The sequence below is a fragment of the Rhipicephalus microplus genome, chromosome 9 (assembly GCF_043290135.1).
Source record: "Rhipicephalus microplus isolate Deutch F79 chromosome 9, USDA_Rmic, whole genome shotgun sequence".
NCBI lineage: Eukaryota > Metazoa > Arthropoda > Arachnida > Ixodida > Ixodidae > Rhipicephalus > Rhipicephalus microplus.
This window is the reverse complement of record NC_134708.1, coordinates 94936029-94954180: the sequence shown is the minus strand read 5'-3', so window position 1 is coordinate 94954180 and position 18152 is coordinate 94936029. Positions and strand designations below refer to the sequence as shown.

Genomic DNA, 18152 nt, shown 5'->3' with positions numbered 1-18152 from the left:
GGGTTGGGAATGTAGAGTCTAACGTTTATTTTTAAGTACCCAGCCTTAAGAGAGGTGGGCATTTCACGTGTTCCAAAGGTTAGTATCACGTGTTTCGTGGGCACTTCCTGATTATTGCGACGGATTACAATTCTTCGGACTTTTATGACGTTTTGGTCTTGGAAACCTTCGAGGAGCTCATCGTCACCAAGGCCTAAGAAGTCTTCCTCAGAGATTACTCCCCTGCTGGTGTTTAGAGAGCGATGGACCGAAACAGTGACAGCTGTTTCTCCAATGCTGGTTAGTTGGAATAGCTTAGGCACTTGGTCTTTTTCGGTTAGCTCCAAAAGGAGGTCACCGCTTGACATTTAGTATGCTTGGTATGTGGGTCTTATTTTTTCTTTTAGGCACTTCGCCACCAAAAATGAGGATTATTTTCTTAGAGGTGTGCTGTCAGTGTGGATAATGTGGTTCTTCGCGAAAGTAACTTTAGTTTCTGTCGAGACGTGATACCTTGTTTTGGTGCGGCCTCTCTTACAAGACCGATAAAGGTCGGCGGATGCTTGTAAAGCCATACAAGTATGGATGTGTTCGGTAACAGCGGCGACCACCCACCACGGAGCCCAACAAGGGGACGCGGTTGGACTTGTTGAAACAAGCCCTCCCGACGCCAGCCGTACGCTGTCACTACTACCCAATGTACTTATCCAAGGTGGGATACCTACACAAGGTTAACCCTTGCCGCCATGAATATCGGAAGTCGACAGAAGTGAGGAGAAGACAGGAAAGATAAAAGTGTGAGAAAAAGACGAAGATGCGGGAGGAGAGAGACAGGAAAAGGCGACTGCCGATTTCCCCTGGATGGGTCAGCCCAGGGGTGCCGTCCACGTAAAGCTGGGGCCAAAGGGGTGTGTTGCCTCTGCCGGGGGGCCTTTAAGGTCCAATCACCCGGCGTCGGCTCAACCCCCAGGATCCCCTTTTCCTCGGACACGGCAAAGCCACGCACGGCTAGCCGTGGGAGGGAGTCGAAACCCCCCCGTTAGCTCGGGTCCATAGTGTCGCTACACACCAAACGCCTACTTGCGCAGGTGCCCCTGCGGGGGCAGCACATATATAGTTGATTGGTTGCAGCATGATAGGTTGACTCGGAGTGTCGATGTCGTTCCCCCGAGGCAACTCTTATGAATGATTTCAAGAGTAATGCTGAAAGACAACATCTTGACGGCAAACGTTTTTGCTGAATGTATGAGGCTGTGACCAGACCACGAGTGATAGTGACGTTGAAAGATCAGGTGTTAAATTAACTGACCCGGATAAAGTCGCATTTCACGTCTTTTTATGCGCTATTATTTGTTCTCACGTGTAAATGGCTTTAATTGTATTTAGTTTATGATTCACTTCAGCGAGATTGAAAACAAAATGCGTAGTTTTTCTTCTGCATAAATTGCAACAGAAATATTGTCGACAATATTAACCAAGGCTTGCGGCGAGGAGGCTCGAGTTTGAGCAGCGATGTGAAATGGTTAGAGTGATGAAACGTGAAGTGACTCCCACAGTCGATGTTCCTCGGCTAACTTCTAACGTCTTCACTAGTACCTTCCGAACAGCGTTGTTATCAACGCATCTTCTTAACGTCGAAAAATTTGAAAATGTGAAAAGCGTACATGTTCATTCTTTTTGATTTCTATGTTTCTATCACGCTGATCGAACCTGCAACATTCGTTTGCAGGTGGAACCCAAACGCTGCTGCTTAATCAGGTAAATACTTCAGTTCCTTTGAATAATGAACTCTCTAATCGTGAGTGCGCAGCTAATGACGACGTTGTCACATATTTGCGAACGTATCACCATGTTAAACATTCAGCTCCATGCAGCAGCAATGGCGTTTCTCACTAGCGGTCTACTGTGGCGGCAGGCCCGTCAGGGAGGCTTGCTACATAATACCTCGGGTTTCATCCACTTTACACGTCAATTTTAGTTCGGGCAGGTTTCTGTAGCGCACACAAAATTTCGCAAAGCGTCGTTCATTCGTGGTGGCGGAGGGGAAGTATAGCCTTTCACACAAGCGTATATGCTTAGGTGGCAACCTTTCATATTTTCAGAATGTATTTTGGTCTCATTTATTTCAGTGCAGCTCATGACTTCATCCGGTGAAAGTGGAACGGGCCGTACGTTCTTTTCTCATGCTAACAAGAGGGACGACGATGCTCCGGGTGCCATATTGAATCGTCCACCCCGTCACCTATATTTCGTTGGCATTATGAATTGACAGGCGCACTTGTGGTGTTCAATTTCAAGACGACCGCGTTTCCTCCTTTCTTGAGACGTGTTCGTCGAGTGCCGTACGCGAAGCTTTAACTTGCGTGTCTTTTTGCGAGTGGCGCCGACTGTGCTGCAAACACTGCATGCTAGACTCATATGTACAATTTTCTTCCAAGTATGTGTCTTGCAAAGCTACCTCTAAATATACAAACATTTATTACTAGCCAAGGCTTCAAAATTAAATATTATATGTCTTGGTCGGTGATCGGAAGCCTGAAGCAGTGCATTCATGCGCGATCGCTCTACCTCTCTTTCCCATTGTTAAGACAGTTCTCTAAATTTCTTGCTGTCATTATATTGGAGATTGATATTTGTCCATTGTCTATTTCCCAAGGTTAGAATGAAAACTCTATACAAACCTTTGTTGCAGATAAGCCGGTGTACTGAGAGCGTTCTGTTTTAGGCAAACCAAACGTATACAATATGACACTGAAGATGCGCTATTCCTCCCCGTTCCTCGCAAAAATAAAAGACCCAACTATTCTATACGGCAATGTTCTATTGTTTCGTAATAGAGAAACAAGTAGCGGGGAAGCATTTTCTACTGAACGCACTACAATGAGCTTCGTATTCATAGAGTGGCAATAGAGTGAATTAGCATGAAAAGAGAAATTGTCGTAATCATTTTCACCATTTTTTCTACTAATGTTCCAATTGCAACACCTAATAGAACGAGGCCTTCTATGTCTCTGGATATCAAGCAGGTCAGTTACTGTTATCCTGTACTTGAAGTAACATAAAATGCATTCAAGGACAGGGCGGCATTTTCGAGGAGGCGGACACGGTCTGCCCTATAAATGTTTGTTTTTGTTTGACGAGTCATAGTTGCCTTTGATTGGCTGACTTCATGCTTCAGTCTGTACAGAACGTATTTTTAGCTACGCATACCATTAGTGAACACTTCATTACACATTTGAACAAAAAACCTACGTTTATAACCTTTAGTGATTGCTGGAACTGGGCAGTGCCGCGTGAATTTTATGGAAAGAATGCTAAAACTTGTCGATCCTTCCACTCCACGTTGGTGCGAGCTTCTTATTTGTTCGTACATCCATAAATTGATGAACTGGTATATCTATATCACCTTCTCTACTTTGTGAAAGCCTTTTAAATGTAAAGCATTTCTTTGTGAATTTAGGATATTTTCTTCGTTTATGTCTGTTTGTCTGTCTGCTTATCTATCTATCTATCTATCTATCTATCTATCTATCTATCTATCTATCTATCTATCTATCTATCTATCTGTCTATCTATCTGTCTATCTGTCTGTCTGTCTGTCTGTCTGTCTGTGTGTCTGTCTATCTATCTATCTATCTATCTATCTATCTATCTATCTATCTATCTATCTATCTATCTATCTATCTATCTATCTATCTATCTATCTGTCTGTCTGTCTGTCTGTCTGTCTGTCTGTCTGTCTGTCTATCTATCTATCTATCTATCTATCTATCTATCTATCTATCTATCTATCTATCTATCTATCTATCTATCTATCTATCTATCTATCTATCTGTCTGTCTGTCTGTCTGTCTGTCTGTCTGTCTGTCTGTCTGTCTATCTATCTATCTATCTATCTATCTATCTATCTATCTATCTATCTATCTATCTATCTATCTATCTATCTGTATGGCTGTCTGCTTTCTTGAACGTTTTTCTTTTCTTTCACTTTCTCCTCCTTTGAAGTTATTACATCGCTCTTTTCTACCACGAGACAAAATTGAATTCAGGCAGTCTGTATGTCAGCCATACATTCTATCTCAAAGCGTCGAAAGTGCCTCAGCCTGTCTAAGGTGGTAGGCCACTCAAAAACAAAAATTTTATTAAGGGCCGGCAGCGTTGGAATAACTTTTTCATCAAAACCAGCATGTCTTATTTAATTTACCCAGTCATTGAGAGGGCAAAATATTGAATATTTATTTATTGGGAGGTAATCTTCGTCAAATTCGCATTAAATGTGCTAGCCACGCCAGCTTTGATAAGTGACTATTAGGTCGCTTTATTCAGCAAAGCTTTGACATTTGTTTAACTAATGGCCGGAGCTATGCAGTGAAATAGAATAAATATTGTGCAGTGAATATCAAGAAAGTAATGCTAAAAAACCCAAAAAACGGGTGGAAAAGCCAATTTAGAGCCAACCTGTTGAAGAATTCAGCTGTAAACTGAAAAATAATCAATGGATTTCTTTTATTCTAGTTTGTTGCACATATATATATGTTTTAAATCATTGTGCAAAATTTCACTTCAAAGTATACGCTGAAAAATACGTTATAAAAGGTTGCGTCGCAATATTTGGAGCAAATTGTTATTTTCAGAAAAACGTAATCAAAGATTTCGAGCTAGTAAAAAGGGTCACAATCTTCGCATGAAGGCCTAAAATGCACCAGATTTATTGCTGGGCCCTTCTGCGGAAGCATAATTGCCTCCTTTTGTTCTTCATAGGATCATTTCTATAGTGCGATCGCGGAGACGCATCCGCGATCTCGGAACATACCCGGGTGGCTGCTCGTCTTTTCTTTCTGGACTGTTTTGTTCCATCCGCTGACTTGCGTTTAGCATTCTGCATGCTCAGGTGATCCCTGGCAATGCAAGCTTTCGTCGTGTTGTACCCTGGTTCTATGCCAGCTTGCCTCAGGATATCTAGGGTGCTTACAGTGCCATTATTAAAGTGTGCCACAGCATCATGCAAGGCAAACATTACTGTAGGCAAGCTTACGTAGACCTCTTTGGGGGCCCGCTGCCATATTAGACCATTGAAACACTCATTAGTATTTTGAGTTTTTCCATGAAGGCACTTCATTAGAAGTTCATCAAAGCACAAATCACTGTAGACAGTTTTAACTTTGTTGAGAATATCATTTGGAATTCCTCCTTTGTGTGCATATTTCCCTTGGCCGAGTGCTTTGACCTTTTGGTATCCGCACCAGCTTTTCGGGCCAAGTGGATACAGACCATTTATAGGCTGCTTTTCAGTAGAGCTGCAATGAAAAATCTGGCAAGGGTAGCCTTTTTCATTGCTGAAAGGTTGCCCAAATCAGCCCTTACGGCGATGCCATAGTAGTTTTGCAGGCGGTCAAAGAGGGCACCTCGGAGCTTTCCCTTACCACCGAGTCCACACACTGTCTTCTTCAGTTTTCTGAGGCGGCAGCCAACACGCTTCTGGATATGCCCAATACATTCCAGTTTCTGCGCACTGTCCTTTCTATACATGTCTTTGACAGCGGCATAGCTCTTGGAATTACCATCGCCGTAGTAGTGCAGGTGCTTCAAATCTCTTTTGCCTTTCGACCTTTCAAATATTCGGTATAGACCAACCGTCTCCATACTATCAGCACTTGCTTCATGGTTGCCTAAGGATACAGCCTTAGTAGCGTTGACACGTGGAACAAATGCAGAACGAAGTCTTACGTAGCCTGACCAAGGCAAACAACCAAAATTCCGACGAGCATTGTGCGTCCCCCTTGTGGCTGTTGTTAGAGATTAAGGAAGACTTTTAAACACAAAGTTGTATTTAGTGACATCATCTTATATAACAGTCCCAATAAAATGCATAAAGTATCTTGGATAGCAATAATATAAACGAAACAACACTTGCTTTTGAAAGCGATTTTTCGAAACCGAAACCACAGTTGGAAACGTGGTTCCGCTTTTGCTATAGGAGCATAGGGTATAGAAAACTTGCTGTAACTCGCAAACTAATGACGCTAAAAGGATAATTTTTGTTGCAAAATATATGTGAATGTTTGGGCGTGCAAGAAAACAAAACTCTAGAAATTTACTTTGCAAAAAATGACTTTGAAGGTGGCCTACTACCTTAAAAAAGAACGCATGCAACAATCGTATAACCGATATGTCAATTAGTGTGGAAGTGTCGTTATTCACTTCCATAATGTGGCGAACTTTACATGTGCATGACTCCTCATGGTAATGTTAAGCGTAGAGTTAGTGCTGCTAATAACGACTTCTATGACCAATGTGTCTGATGCGCAAATGACCGCCACGTAGTGTGCGCTGCGGGGCGATATAACTGGCGCCACTGTTATAGCATGAGTGGTTGCTTTAAGTTGGATCATGAACTAGTATGTACAGTCGTCAGCAAGCTTTACGCGGGCGCTCCGACGCGCTACCTCAACTACACGTATGTCATCCTCGGCTGAGGTGCACTGGCACCGTCATGGTGGAAGAGAAGTTATGTCAAACACTACTCGAGTTTCACGCCCTGCTACAGGCTAGACGTACATGTCAACCCCAAGACTTGAATCGCAAAAAACAAAAAACAAAAAATAAGAGATACTTGCGAGACTCTACGTGTCCAGTGGGTGCGTGTCTGTATTTCCGGTGGTAGAGCTGCTTCAGTTCTGTACCAATCCTACGAGGGTTAAAAAAGTTTTACCACTGCCTAAGGTGTCCAGTAAAACCCCTGCAGCAAAAATATACTGGTGCAAGTACGGTCGGACGATGTGAACTTACGCACATGTTCTTTCCCGTGCTTCTGTTTTCCGCAGCAGCACCAGCTCTAAAGTTGTTGTTGTTGTAGCTATAAAGTACGCCTGCAATGGTGGAACGTCATCGCGTCGTCTTCCATCGTGCGCGGGCTGATGGGAATGTCCCAATCTCATTCTCGACCTCCACGGCGTGCACTCGTGTCGCGACCGGCCCAGCCGACCGTGCGGCACCACACGCGTGGTGCACAGACAAACGTATGGCACCACATGAGTGCACAGAAAACGCCACTTGTGCCGCCAGCTGAAGATGCTGTTACTGATGTCAGCCACCAATCACTGAGCAATGTTGGCAATGCAACAGCTCAGTATGCTGGGATAGTATGTCCGTATGCAAGGAAAACATCTTGGCTGCAGGGTCCAAACCCACGGGGAACTACCTTAAAAAAACGCCTGGCCTGCGCGTAAGGCACAGCACAGTCCCAGTGAAAGCTAGAAGAGCGGCCTCTCAAAGCATTTTCTATGCACTCATTGGGTAACTACGGCAAGCACGCTTGCTTGATACCCACTGCGGCATTATTAATAATTGTTTTGGTAGTAGGCCAGCAATCACTATGCTATTTTTCGTCAATTTTCTGAGAAGTGTAATATCCGCTAAACATTGGCAAGGAATTTTGGGCCAATTGTTCATGCAGTGGCCGACGACGATGAGGAACTTTGCCCGAAGTGGGTATGCGCCAGAGTTATTAGGTGAAGGAGGAGAAGAAACAAAGTTTATTATAAAAGACGAGCAGGTTTAGGTGTCCGGGCCTCAGAGAACAAATTTTTGTAATGAATTGGAACATTCGATGACCCACTCGTTGTAATATTCTCAGTGTGCGGCGACTGGTTGTTCTGTCACTATTTTGAAACGCTTTGCAAGTTGTTTTGAAGCGATTGCTTTCCCAACACCAAGCTCGCTTAAGGCAACTTTACCACCAAGTCTCAAACACCAGTGTCGCTCAGAGGTAGAATACTGGCCTGGCACCCAGTGGACCCAGGCTCAAGCCCCACTGGGTCATTGGCGCTAGGCTTTTTATGGGCATAGCTCCTTATGGCGTGGGTGTGTACACCCTTTGAGGTAGGTAGTTGTAGTAGGTAGTCATCCGCATACCAGTTGCACATAGCCGCGTTCGGGCACATATCCGTATGTTCACATTTTACGAAAAAAAGTAGCACACCGTCATTACCACGCTCTTGGTGTTCGCAAAGCGCGGACAGCAGAAATGCAGTACATACTCTCGTATAGTTCTTAGATTGTCTTCTAGATGGAAGTACTTGTATATGATAAATATATGATAAAAAGAAACGAGATGGTGGTAATTGACGTGTTCACCATATGGACAGACGCGCGAACGGGTGCACGTACGGACGGACGAATGCACGGAATGCAGAATGAATGGATTGACGGACGCTTCGCCCCACTCATCATCATTTATTGCGTGTATATGCTGTGATTTTTTTTTCTAATTTCGTGTGATGTGGTAACGGACACCAGCGGCGGCGGCGGAGGGCAACTAAGGTTGCGCGTGACCCGGGTGGTGATCTCATAACAGCTTTTGTTGTAAAATCTGTTTCAGGACACGCTGCGAAGCATTCGTGTTAAAACTGCTAACGACTGTACATGCCAGTATACTCGGCCTGTCTGGTAAGCTCAATATGTGCCCACAACTACTGAATCTACACGGATAAGTGGACCCCCGTCATAATCGTTTGCTCAACACGGAATATCCGAAAGAAACTGCTTGTGGCTGATTGTCTTGAATGACGTTCATTTTGACAATAGGTTCTGTTATGTATTTACTTGAATAAGGTTGGCCACCATGAGTGCCCACAGTGCCACCTCAAGAACAGACTTCACAGTACGGACGACACGTACTGCACCCTCCCCCCTTCTCTCTATTCTGGTCACGGTAACACTTGTAGCGAGCAAGTCGGCTGGAAATAAATGAGCTATGCCTAGAGAACACGCGTGATATGTCAAGCATTTTTATATTTGAGCACCTTATGGTCGAGCTCAGTCCTGTGTGTGTGCGCCCTTAATGCACATGCGCAACAGCTGGCCTAAGGCCTGCTAGGACGTGCTCCTGCACTAGCGCGTTTTGGATCTTTGTAAGAAACTGGGTTAGACGATGCGGCCTCTCAGCCTTACACTCTCTCAGCTATCATGTGATAGCATGATGATAGCAGGAAGTGTGATGAGCGATCCGCTCGTTCGTGCCGCTTTTGAGGCAACAGGATAGATGGCGCTGCGGCCCGTATTCACGTCACACACTTGAAGCAGAAGTGCGTGATTTAGAGTGTGAATTTGCATTTTTAAAAGCTAGATTGCCTTAACACTTAGCATGTTGTAGATCATTGATATATTATGCTTGTGTGACGTGAAAAAATGCGAGAAATTTGCATGGATACAGAATGAGCTGGAAAAACCGTGATCAACAGGATGACGAAAATTTGGAAACTCAATAATATAGCTCGAGAGTTAGTTATTTTTATAACTCTTCATGAAGAAAAAAAAACCAGGCCTGCGCCAAAGGCACAGACACTCATAGCGAAAGCTAGAAGAGTGGCCTTTCAGAGCCTTTCAAAACACTAAATGGGTAATACGGCAACGCTTGCTTGATACCAACTAGGGCACTTTAATTAGAATTTTTTGTATTGCAGGCCCGCATTCGCAATGTCATTTTTTGTCAATCTTCTGAGCAGCGTGGTATCCGCTAAACTCTTGCAAGGAAATTGGTGCCGTTTGTTCATGCAGTGGCTGACGACGATGAGTAGTTATGGCTGAAGTGGGCATGTGCGAGAGTTAATAGGAGAACAAGAACATGCTTTTCTAAAGGGTTGGAGCATTGCACCACCTAATACTTACGCTATTCGCAATGTGCGACGACTGGTTGTTCTTTCGCTGGTGCGAAACGCTTTGTAACTCGTAATAATGCAATTGCTTTCCCGACATCAAGCCTGCCTAAGGCAAGTTTGCCAACAAGTCCCAAGCACCGTTGTGGCTCAGTTATTGCGGCCACAACACAAGGTACGAACCATTATACGATCACGACTATCCCGGAAGGGTCTGTTCCTGAGTCGTTGTGAAGGGTGGAACCCCTGACAGCTCTCAAGAAATCTCAAAGCTAGTGTCCCTTCACTAGGACTGCCACCACTTATATTCGGGACCTTTACGGCATTGTTCATGCACATAGTGTCTAGAGCACACAATAAAGCAAAAAAAAAACTGATGTGGCTCGGTAGTATAATACTGGGTTGCCACTAAGCGCACCTGTGTTCGAGCCCCACTGTGTCATTGGTGCTTGGCTTTGTTTCTAATTTTGCACTATGCGATTACGGACACCGGCGGCGGTGGCAGCGGTGGCGGCGAACAAGTGCGTGTGACCCGAGTGTTCATCTCCTAACAGCTTTCGCTGTAAAAAGTGGGGACAACAACAAAACGCTTTTTAGGAGCAAAGCTTCTCATAAAGACTGAGGTTGGGTCCTTTTTAACCATGCATGTGGCGATGAGCGAAAACACAAGGAACCTGTTCAGGCCGACGGCAGGAGCAGAAGTAAGCTTTATTCTTTTCTAACCGCGGAGCATGCTGCACGATGAACAAAGCGCAGGAGCGGGTACATGCACCTGAGCGTGCCATAATTATTAGGCGGCCAATGGTATGATAATGGCCGCTAGAGGTCTTCACCTCTTTTATCAGAAGGGAAGTGATTCACTGGTCTCCAAAACAGCCTTAGCGGTCAGTCGATTGGTTCGAACCTGCGTTTAAGCAGTAGCAAAGATGTTCACAGCACATATTTCCGGCGCTGTCACTAGGTAGGCGGGTTTAACTCTGTTGATTGCCACGACCTCTTTGCGACCATTAAGCTCGACGGGAACTGTTTTTTCTGTTCGACTGAACACCTTGAATAGGCCGTCGTAGAAAGGCGTAAGAGAGGATCAAGATACCTTCACGCCGTACGAAAACGCGGCTTGCTGCGGCCAAGTCCTTGCTGACAAGGACGTTAGTCGACAAAACATGGCGACTAGGGCAAGGACGCAGGTGAGAGAAGAGGAAACGGAACTTGAAACGGAGAAACAAATCGGGCGTGGTGACAGTACCTGGCACGAGAAATTCCTCAGGCATACGCAGCGGCGTACTATAGACCAACTGCGCAGCTGTGCAGCCGAGGTATTCCATGAAAGACGACCGCACGCTAAGCAGCACACGAGGAAGATCTTCAGCCCAAGATGAACCGGTGTGGCGAGCCATCAAGGTGGGTTTAAGTTGACATTGAAGGCGTTCAACTATTCCTTTTTCCGATGGGTGGTACGTAATAGTATGGCTATGATGGACTCTGAGCAGGCGCGTTAGTTCACGAAAGAGATTGCATTCAAACTGTCGGCTGCGATTGGTGGTAACAACGCTGGGGCATCCGAAGGGTGAGATTCAACCACTGACAAACGCTGAAGCCACGTTAAATGCCGTTATGTTGGTGAGAGGAAAACCTTCAGGCCAGCGGGTATATCTGTCCACACAAGTGAGAATGTAGCGAGCACCTCGACACGGTAGGAGTGGGCCATCGATGTCGATGTGAACGTGATCAAACCGAGCATCGGGTGGGCGAAACGACTGAATTGGCGATTTAGTGTGTCGGGTCGTCTTAGAGCGTGGACAGAGGAGACATTCACGCGCCCAGCACCGTACGTCAGAGTTACCACTCGGCCACACAAAGTGGATCGTAATGAGACGCTGAGTAGCACGAACTCCGGAGTGATTGGCGCCATGGAGTTTGTTGAATATGTCACGGCGAAGTTGGAGAGGGATAAATCATCGAGTTCGACCCCGTGACTAGCACAAGTTACGATGCCCGATCAAAATTGAAGGGGAACTTCAGTCAGTGCCAGTGATGTGGATGAGCGGATGTCCCGACGTTTGACATCTGTAAGTTGCGCCGCGGCAATTTCTTCATAGTCAAGTGTGGGTGCTGATATATCATTGATACGGGAGAGGGCATCTGCGACCGTGTTGACTGGGCCTTCAATGTATCGAATGTCCACGATGAGTTCGGAGATAAAGATGAGGTGTATTTCTCGTGTAGTATAAGTGTCATAATTACCATGAAAAGCAAATGTCAAAGGCTTGTGGTTCGTGAGGACGTGAAAGTTTGAGTCCTCCAGTATCTGAAATGTTGATTGCCTAATTATACCGCCAGCAGCTCCCGGGCGAACTTGCTGTAGCGCGTTTCTGCTGATTTTATTTCCTGCGAGAAAAACACGAGTGGATACCCAGGATTGCATTGCAACTGCTGTAACACCGCGCCGACAGCCACATTAGATGAATCGTTTATAAGACGCAATGGTGCAACATGCAGATAATGCACCAGCAGTGTGGCGTCTGCCAATGCGTTTTCGGTAGCTTGGAAGGACAATTTGGCGTCAGGCGTCCATGCCAAGAATGATGACGGAGCTTCGGTGATCTTGAGTACGTCAGGGAGCGGTAAGATTATGCGGGCAATGTTGCGGAGAAAAACCGGCAGTAGAAGTTGAGCAGCCCAAGAAACTCGCGGAGCTTTTGGATAGACGTTGGGTGAGGAAAGTGGCTAGGGCTTTAAATTTCTGGTCCAACGGTCTGATGCCCTCACTAGTCACACGATGGCCAAGGAACTCGATGTCTTCGACACCAAAGAAACACTTTGCGGAGTTGATGAGAAGGCGGTGTTCCTGGAGCCGAGAAAACAGGAGGCGCAAATCGTTGCATTGCTGTTCGGGAGAAACGCTAGCTACAAGAAGGTCGTCAAGATACGCAAATACGAAGAGTAGTCTATGGGTTACTTCGTCGATAAACTTTTGGAACGTCTGAGCAGCATTTATAAACGCGAACGGCATGCGCACGTACTCAGAAAGCCCAAATGTCACAATTGCAGTCGTGGAAATATCTACTGGCTCAACCGGAATCTGGTGGTATGGCTTTACCAAGTATATTTTGCTGAATATCACCGCTCCTGCGGGGTTGGCAGAGAAGTCGTGAATGTGAGGGAGGGGATAATAATCAGGGATGGTGCGCGTGTTGAGATCATGGTAGCCGCATCAGGGGCACCGATACCTTGTGTCACGCTGTCGTACCATGTGCAGAGCTGACGACCAACTGCTCGCCGAAGCACGGATGATGCCCAGTTGCAGCATGAGGTCTAATTCGGTTTTGGCGATATCAAAGTGGTCCCCCGCGAGGTGTCTGCGTCGGAAAAATACTGGAGGGCCAGTAGCGACTGCACAGTACGTTAAATTGTGAAGGACTGGCAGCTCAATTTGGAAGGTTTCTCGATAGCTGGAAAGTCTAACAGAATTGAGGCTAACATAGACGATCCTATCTGTGGCGATGTTGCAGTGGTAAATGTTGGGGGTACCAGAATGCCCTGTATGGACATACTAGTCGTTCTGTCGACGAGTCGACGTGCGCAGAGGTCAACACTGAGGGAGAAATTGGTCAGAAAATTAGCACCCCATATCGCCATGCGTACGTCTGCAACAACGAATACCCATCGGAAGCTGCGTCTGAGACCCAAATCATTGGTGAGAGAGCACTAATCATGTGTTTTGATGGGAGAGTTGTTGGCTGCTTGAAGGTGTGCAGTGTTTGGAGAACGTTGCCGGTCTAGTCACACCGCAGGAACAACACTGGCCTCTCCACCCGTGTACACAAAAATCGATGTCTGGCAATCATGTCAGAGTCGTAGAACAGGTGGCTTGTCGTATGGCAAGAGTCACTAGCCGCCATCAGAGGATCCGTGGTATGTTCCCTTGCCAGCTCCAAGGAGGTCGGCATAGATGTGCGCTGGCACTAAAGGTGCTGTGATACCAACAGTATATGGGTCGAGGAGGACCTGAACAGGAGCGAGATATCAGAGAAGATCTAGGACGGCAATCGGAATCTCGTTGACGAGAGGGGGATGGTGGCCGTAGTGCAATAACCGTTTTAGCAAGGTGATCAAATAATTGCTGGAGGCGAGTGGTGGTCTTCGAGTTGTGACAGCGGAACGGTAGATGTCGTTGCCACAGCACCTCTTGATGAATAGACAGTGACGCGATCGGCCAGCTCCACCACATTGTTGAGGATCAGGTCATCTCATAGGGTAACGAAGGCTGTAAGCACGTTCTGCGGCCGGCGCTGACGGAACACCTCTCGCAGCAGCGGGCTGTTAACGTCCATCCGACAGTGATTGAGAAGCCACTGCAGGCGGCGCAGAAGTTGTGACGGTCGCCGGTTGCCGAGCTCCTTCTCGTTGAGAAGCTGCTGAAGACGCTTGCTGAGAGATACAGATTTGCGATAAAATATCGTTGCCTTGAAGCGGTGATAAGTATCGCTCTTAGGGGACGTGCCCACAAGGTCATGGCACTCTGCAACCACGTCCGTTGAGAGTGCGGAAACAGCGTGCTGGTACTTCGCTTGCTGTGAAGTAATGCGTCGAAAGGCGAATATGGCCTCGATGTGGGCTAACCAGGCTTCAGAATTGTGTGGCCAAAACAGTGGCAGATGAATATGCACCGTGGCGATGTCTTCCGTGCCGATCGTCAGTCTGTCAGTCGTGGTCTCGTCCATGACGCAGTGATCGCCTTGCGACACTCACGTCCGGGTCACCACGTTATAAGGACCGAGGTTGGGTCCTCTATAACCATGCCTGTGGCGGTGAGCGAAGACACAAGAAACTTGTTGAGGCCGACAGCAGGAGAAGAACTGAGATTTATTCTTTTCTAACCACGGAGCACGCCGCATGAGGAACAAACCGCAAAGGCGTGCACATGCACCTAAACAGGCCTTAATTATTAGGTGGCTGATGATGATGATTATGACCACTGTACTCCTTAAGTAGTAAGTAGCCACCGATGGCATATACCCGCTCTAGAGCGGGTATGTGCCATAGAGGATGCGAGATGGTGGTACTTGGAGTGTTCTCTAGATGGACGCGCGGACGGACGCATGAACGTACAGACAGAGTAGCAGACGGACGGAAGGATGAATGAATGAACGTGCTGACGCATGTACTCACGAATACAAGGACAGACGAATGGATGGAATCGCAGACGGATGCATGGACAGACGGACGGAAGCATGGATGGACGCACGGATAGTTGCGCGGATGGACCTAAGCAAGAACAAATGAGTAAACGGAAGCACTGACGGCCTGACGGACGCAGCGCCCCACTCATCATCATTCAGTCCTGGATTTGCTGTGATTTTTTGTGTACTCATCCAAACGCTACAGCCTAAATGTTCTTATAAGACGGGTAAGCTTCAGATGTTATTTTTGCTCACGGGTAAATGCAGGCTTCTTGTTCAGTGAAATGGTGTAAAAGTGGAGGCGCGTAATGAAAAAAGTGTAACGATGGCAGTGGGCATGGAGCTCGAATATTAAAAAGGAAGAAGACTTGCTGTGATCGCAGGCTTGCGTTCAGTTAGCCCTTGCGATGGCCCGTAGCCCGACACCACTAGCGTCTGTATGAAGCTCCGTTGGAGCAGACGGATCAAAATGTCGGAGTATGGGAGGCGTGGTGAGAAGCCGTCGGAGTTCCTGAAATGCATCATCACACGCCTGCGACCACGCTGACAAATCAGAACTTCCGGCAAGAAGATTGGTCAAGGGGGTGATAATGGAGGCGAAATTGCGGACGTAGCGCCGGAAGTAAGAACATAGGCCGATGAAGCTTCGAAGCTCTTTGATGGTGGTTGGCTTTGGGAACGCCGCGACTGTATTAAGTTTCGTAAGGTCCGGAGAATGCCGTCCTTAGAAACTACATGGCTGAGAATTACAAGCTTGCGAGCGCCGAAGTGGCATTTCTTCAAGTTAAGTTGAAGTCCCGCCGTGGAAAGGCACGTAAGAACTTGCTCGAGGCGGCTGAGGTGTGTCGCAAAGTCGCTTGAAAATACCACAATGTCGTCCAAATAACACAGGCACGTTTTCCATTTCAGACCTCGCAAGATGGTATCCATCATCCTTTCGAAAGTGGCAGGCGCATTGCAGAGGCCAAAGGGCATAACGGTGAATTCATATAGTCCATCCGATGTTACAAAGGCTGTCTTCGGGCGGTCACCCTCTGCCATGGGCACCTGCCAGTAGCCGGAGCGTAAATCTAACGAAGAAAAGAACTCCGCACCTTGTAGGCAGTCCAGAGAATCATCGATGCGCGGCAGAGGGTATACGTCTTTGCGCGTTATCTTGTTGAGTCGGCGGTAATCAACGCAGAACCGGATGGATCCGTCTTTTTTCTTGACGAGAACAACCGGTGAAGCCCAGGGACTAATGGAGGGCTCGATGATGCCACGCTTCAACATGTCGTCCACTTGTTCGTTGATGACACGGCGTTCAGCAGATGATACACGGTACGGACGCTGTCTTAGCGGGGCTTGTTGACCGGTGTCAATACGGTGAACGACCGCAGAGGTTCGGCCTAAGCCTGACTGGTCACGATCGAATGAAGAGCGAAAGCAGAGTTGAAGATTTATAATCTCTTCGCGCTGAGTTGGTGCGAGTCTATGTGAAAGCCTATGTACATAGGCTTTCACATAGATTAAAAAAGGTGGCTGGAAAGTATGATGTGAAAGTAGTGTTTTCGGCCAAAAACAAAATAGGAGGAGTGTGCGCGTTGGTCAACCAGAAATGCGACAGAGGGACCAACGCACATAAGAGATGTAGCATAAGACATAAGCTCAGGTTTGTTGAATGTGCACACAGTGTGGTGTATTGCATACCTTTATCATGCGGTTGTGTATATATAGGGCAGACTGGCAGGTGCATTAACACGAGGCTAAGAGAGCATATGTCAAGCCTGAAAGGTCGGCCTGTAACCCATTTGGCAATGCATTGCAATGAGTGCGCATGCTCTCCTTGCTTTAGCGACACTACCTTGCTGTATAGGAGTAGAAACAAGACGTCAAGGGAGATAATGGAGGCATATCATATAGACAAGCAGAAAGACAACTGTGTTAGCCACCCTTCAGTAGCTTTACTAACAAAAGAAATCGCGCTCCTGTCTGTCAATCAATGAAACTGTTATCGTTTTTATGTTTTTGTTATCGTTGTCGTAAGTGCGCAGTGCATTGTGTGTTTTTTTTTTTTTTTTTTTTAGGTCACCAGGGAGCGCTGTTCCGAGGGTTAAAAAGAGTCAATGTTTTTCGATTAATAAATCAGTTGTTAGATTGCGCCAGTTTGTATTCCTTTCTTTGTCCTTGTTCGCCTGCGCATACATTTTCAGGATGGATAGATTCCAACTAGGCCGAATCGCAGTTTTGCTTTAGCTCAGAGTCGATGGCATCCGAGAATACGTCGAGAACATCATTAGGCGTGTTGGTAGGAGTGACAGCACAAATTGGGAGCGAAACCGTAGAGTCGGGTATAGTAGCCGGAAGAATGCACTCGTAAGGTTCGTAGCTTCCCAGGCATTCTCCACGTAGTAGGGATGACGGGCTGTCCGAAGGATTGCACACATAAATGGCAGCGTGACCGTTGCGAAAAACGACGACGGCAAACGGAAGCATGAAATTTCGACGGCACGCAGATGGGACCGATGGCATAAACAACACAGGCGATTTCGGGGCGGAGGCACACGACACCGAGACAACAGCTGAGAAAGGCGCAATGTCAACGTCAGAAGCAGCAAACACTCTACACGAAGCGCCATCGTCGGGGTGATAGCACGGCACAGGTAATGCGAGTTCGGAACGAGCACAGCCGACCAAAGCGGAATTTGACGAAAGAAAGTCCCATCCAAGGATAACGTCATGCGAAGAACGGAATAAAACTACAAATGAGACGACGTACATCGCACCTTGAAAGACGACTCGTGCAGTGCACAAAGCTGAAGGCTGAATATGATGGGACGTAGCTGTCTGCAAAGATAGGTCGGTAAGTTGCGTGGTCACTTTCTTCAAGTTTCGGCACAGTTTTTCGCTAATTACAGATACGGCAGCTCCAGGGTCAACAATCCGTGCACTTTAATGCCATCAATATAGAGTTCGATTTCGTTCGGGGGACAGCAGTTAGGTCTTGAAATTTTCGCTGCCAACGCAGTTCTTGTCTCCGGAACTGCGCCCGTCAGTTTTCCCCTCGCAGTGGGCTGTTGCGACGTAACATTGGAGAAATAGATCTGCGACGAGGAGAAGGCGAGTGGGTTGAGCCGGATGGGCGGCGACCAGTACGTACGTCTAGAGGTGGATCAGCAGGAACGAGATATCGCGGCTGAGTGGGCATGTAGTGTGAGGCCCCTGCAATGTCATGAGAAGGGAAGCTGCGACGGCGGCAGTGACGAGCTATGTGGCCTGGGATGCCACATGAAAAACATATTGGCCGATTATCCGGAGTGCGCCACTGGCTGACGGTAGGGGCACTTGTTGCCGA

General features: G+C 46.9%; 1 long non-coding RNA gene across 2 annotated transcripts in view; it reads left to right on the top strand.

The window, feature by feature from the left end:
• Positions 1-2870: 2870 nt before the first annotated feature.
• The window catches only part of LOC142771417 (uncharacterized), a 28038-nt gene continuing 12756 nt past the window's right edge, over positions 2871-18152 (top strand). For both annotated transcript variants that reach the window (XR_012885907.1, XR_012885906.1), the window contains exon 1: positions 2871-3005. This is a non-coding gene — a long non-coding RNA (uncharacterized LOC142771417). The remainder of the gene's footprint in view (positions 3006-18152) is intronic.